Raw genomic sequence first — 4781 nt, forward strand, 5'->3', positions numbered from 1 at the left:
GGGAAGGGGAAGGGGGTGAAGGGGGTATGTAACTGGAGAGGATAGTCAAAATGAACTGGGTAAAGAAACGGGGGCAGGTTCAGCTTTTCTGTCCACAAACTGAAAAGTCACTGGTTGCCCTGCTCACTCAGGAACCTAGCTTTCAAAGCCTCCCGGATGCACAGGGCGTCCCGCTGTGATCTTCTAATCGCCCGGCTGTCTGGCTGGGCGTAATCAGCAGCCAGGCTATTTGCCTCTAGCTCCCACCCCGACATAAAGGTCTCCCCCTTGCTCTCACACAGATTGTGGAGCACACAGCAAGCTGCAATAACGATGGGGATATTGGTTTCACTGAGATCACAGCGAGTGAGTAAGCTTCTCCATCTCCCTTTGAGACGGCCAAAAGCACACTCCACTACCATTCTGCACTTGCTCAGCCGGTAGTTGAACAGTTCTTTTTCTGTGTCCAGGGCGCTAGTATAGGGCTTCATGAGCCAGGGCATTAGCGGGTAGGCTGGGTCCCCGAGGATGACTGTAGGCATCTCCACATCCCCAAGAGTTATTTTGTGGTCTGGGAAGTAAATACCTTCCTGCAGCCGTCTAAACAGACCAGAGTTCCTGAACACGCGAGCGTCATGAACCTTGCCCGGCCATCCGACGTAGATGTTTGTAAACCGTCCCCGATGGTCCACCAGTGCTTGCAGCACCATTGAAAAGTAGCCCTTTCTATTGATGTACTGGCTGGCCTGGTGGTCCGGTCCCAGGATAGGGATGTGAGTCCCATCGATAGCCCCACCGCAGTTTGGGAATCCCATCGCGGCAAAGCCATCTATGATGACCTGCGCGTTTCCCAGGGTCACTACCTTTGGGAGCAGTACCTTCACGATTGCCTTGGCTACTTGCATGACAACAACCCCCACGGTAGATTTGCCCACACCAAAGTGGTTCGCGACTGACCGGTAGCTGTCCGGCGTTGCAAGCTTCCAGAGGGCTATGGCCACTCGCTTCTCAACTGTGAGGGCTGCTCTCATCCTGGTATTCTGGCGCTTCAGGGCAGGGGACAGCAACTCACAAAGTTCGAGGAAAGTCCCCTTCCGCATGCGAAAGTTTCGCAGCCACTGGGATTCATCCCAGACCTGAAGCACTATACGGTCCCACCAGTCCGTGCTTGTTTCCCGGGCCCAGAATCGCCGTTCCACGATATCCACATGACCCATTGCCACCATGATGTCCTGGGCGCTGGGGCTCGTGGTTTCTGACAGCTCTGTGCTACTCTCCGACTTCAGGCCATCACGGCGGTGTCGTAGCCTCCTCGCCTGATTACTCTTCATCTGCCTCAGGGAAAGGTGTATGATAAGCTGCGAGGTGTTGAGAACGGCCAGAAGTGCAGCGATGGTCGCAGCGTGATCCATGATCGCAGTGCTGTGGCGTCCGCGCTGTCACTGACCAGAAAAGTGCGCGAACTGATTTCCCGCCGGCGCTTTCATGGAGGGAGGGAGGGCGTTAGTGACGGACGGATGACGACAAATTTTTTTTACCCAGAAGGCATTGGCGGCTCGACCCAGAATTCCGATGGGCAGCGGGGACTGCGGGAACTGTGGGATAGCTGCCCACAGTGCACCGCTTCCAATATCGACGCTCGCCCCGTTAGTGTGGACTCACAAAGTCGAATTACTGTCCTTAGTGTGGACACACACGTTCGACTTTGCAATATCGATTCCACATATTCGATTTAAGTAAAATCGAATTACCCTCGTAGTGTAGACATACCCTTAAGATACAGGCTGAGTGAGAGTGCGGAAGCAGAATCTGAAATACCCCTGAGGGGAAATGCTCTTGTTTAGAAACCTCACCATTCAGCACATTCACTAGCACAATTGATTTCTAAATTACTACACATTAGTAAAATTCGCTGATTAGCTGGACACAAATATGCACAATTCTAGTTCTCTCAATTTCTGGAAATAGGACGTCAGGAGCAACGTGTTATTTTCTTGGGGGAAGCAGAAAAAAACTCTGGCAAATAGTGAAGAGGGGAGGCGCTTTGCTACAAGTTGTGACTGACAGGTCTGACTTTCTGACCAGCTTCCAGTACCAGCAGAGAGGAGGGACAAACCGTGGCTGGATTTCAAAACACTCCAAAAATAGGTGAAACTGAGATTTCCTGAAATAGCTTGGAACCCAGGCGGCGAGGCAACATGACCATCACCAGAGGTTGATTAAAATATTTTAAAGTCTTTTTTATTTGCTGAGTAAGCTTCTGTGCCTTAGCCCTCGCCCGAAGCCTAGAAGGTTTTTTTTTCCTGCTGCAGTTTCATTAGCAGCAGATGAGTACAAATCTTAAAATAGCAACCCAGGCATGTTACATATTATAATACAAACTGAATTTTAATCTTAGACAGTTCCTGGTTTTATTGCACAACTTTCCTGTTTCATCATACATGCCACTGACATCAACATGTCTTTGTACTTGGTGGAAAAAATAGCCTGAGCTGGCTACATTATCTACAACCAAAAGTACGTACTACATTATCTACAACCAAAGCAGCACCATGCTCATTCAACAAAAAATTCCCTTCTACAGAACAGGAAAAAATTCACAAGGAACAGGGAAAGGCCTTTCCTTTCAGTATTCACACAACTACCTAGCTATATTAGGTATTTAAAGGCAGAGCTGGAGTTATGAGTTAAAAATCACAAATCTAGCCATTAAAAAAAAAGTTCTCGCTTTCCAAAGAAAGTGACTGTTTCCCTATTTCAAACTCTCCTGGCTTCACTTTCTAGAGCTGATGGAAAAAGAGCCTCATATTAGTTAGTCCCTCATATGGACTAAAACCCGAGTATATGATCAGCTAGCTAGCAGTGGCAGGGCCGGCCCACAACATTTTGGCACCTGAGGCGGGGAGCTCAAATGATGCCCCCATGCTCCCTCGCTTGGGCCAAAACTTTGAAAGGTCTCAATTCTGCCTTCTTTCTGTTCTACTCCTCTCATGGTACTGCTCTGCTACCTACCCCAATAAAGGAGAACTAACAACTTAAAATGCCTTGTTCAAAAATTTTAAGTAACACTTAACTTTTCAAACGCCTGAACAGCAAATGTAACTTTTCTTGTCTGCTTAGTAAACACTGGCATTTTTATCTGTTTGAATAATCAAAGTGGTGCTTTCCGCGCCTTCTTGGTTGCAAAGATTTGAACTGCTTCCTGCTGAAGGTCCACAGTCTGGGCCAACTCATGCTCTATTGGGATGGTTGCAAGGCCAACCAGCCTCTCCTGTGTCATTGTGGAGCGTAGGTGTGTTTTTGTTAACTTCAGCTTGGAGAAGCTGCGTTCTCCATTGGCAACTGTTACAGGAAGTGTTAGAAGTATGCGCAGAGCAGCAAAAGCATTTGGAAAGAGGGTGGTCATCTTATTTGTGCACATATATTCCAGAACAGCCTTTGGAGTTGATCCTGGTGAAATGTATCTTGAAAGGGCTTTCAGTTCATCACCTAAATCACTCGCATCAATATCATGCATGTCATCATGTGTCAACACTGTCTCTAGTGCCGTGCATTGCTGGTGTAGGTCTTCTTCAGGTATAGTCAGGAGTTTTGGAATATCATACAACATCCCAAATATACTGCTGTGTTCCTTGAGCTGCATGAAATGTTCTTCAACTGAATTATTGCACAATCCAGCACCTGGTTAAAGAATTCAACTTTGAATTGTTGTTTGGGGTCTCTTATAGGATTGTCCTGTGCCTCATAATCAAAATGTCTTCTTCTGTGACTCCTGTATTCTTGAATGGGAAGGAAAATAGCTTCAGTTTGAAGTTCCTCTGCCAACATCTGTGCACTCTTCAGAACGTTTTGAAATCCCTCATCTGACCGGTAAGACTGTTGGTATGACTTTGCTTTGTCCAGTTGTTCCATTGCTCCAGATATATCAAGGTCCACACCTTGAAGTCTCTTGCTTACAACATTTATTTCAAACAGTATGTCATGCCACAACACTAAGCCACACAGAAATTTGAAGTTATGTATGTTTCTGGTGATTCCATTTCCCCCGTCACTGTTCTACCATGAACAGTTCCTTTCATAGCATTATCCCCCATAATGGCAACTGTGGCATCATCTATCTTCCCAATTTGTGTTTGATAGGCTTTATCGCCTCCACTCGACTTTCCCATCGTGTGGCACTCAGTGATTTCAGTGTCAGAGAGGATGTTCCCAGATGTTGCTTCAAAATTTGCCATTGATGAGTTGATGCAGAGAAAAATACATAGATGCTTTGAATTACATTAAAAAATTCAACAGCCTCACTAGAAGCTGACTTTGACCACCAAGTTCAATGAATGAGAACTGCATGGGACAAAAAAAGCTCAAGGGTTTAACTCTTGGATCCGTGTCTGCACTCCTCTGTTCTTTCCCCTCATGTTGGCACCATTATCATAGCCCTGACCTCTCATGTCAGCTATTGCAATTCCCATATCTTCCAGCTTTTTAAGAAGCACATTTGCCATACCAGCTCCTGTAGTATCCTCAATGTCAATATATTCTAGAAAATGCTCTCTGACAGTCACCATTGCAGGGACATTTTCACTAGGTTCTGTTGTTGTTACAAAACACACCATTAAAGTCATTTGTTCCGTATGGCTGATGTCAGGTGTGCAGTCCAGAATAACAGAATAATATCTTGCTGATTTCAGATCTGCCACAATCTTCTGTTTGACTTTTGTTGCCAGTAACTGTATGATCTCATTTTGAATTGTTTTCCAAGGTAGTGGTGTGTATACATTTCTTGGGTGGTGACTCTTCTTAGA

The sequence above is a fragment of the Terrapene carolina genome, unplaced genomic scaffold (genome assembly GCF_002925995.2).
Source record: "Terrapene carolina triunguis isolate 2854851 unplaced genomic scaffold, T_m_triunguis-2.0 Scaffold93, whole genome shotgun sequence".
NCBI classification, from domain to species: domain Eukaryota; kingdom Metazoa; phylum Chordata; order Testudines; family Emydidae; genus Terrapene; species Terrapene triunguis.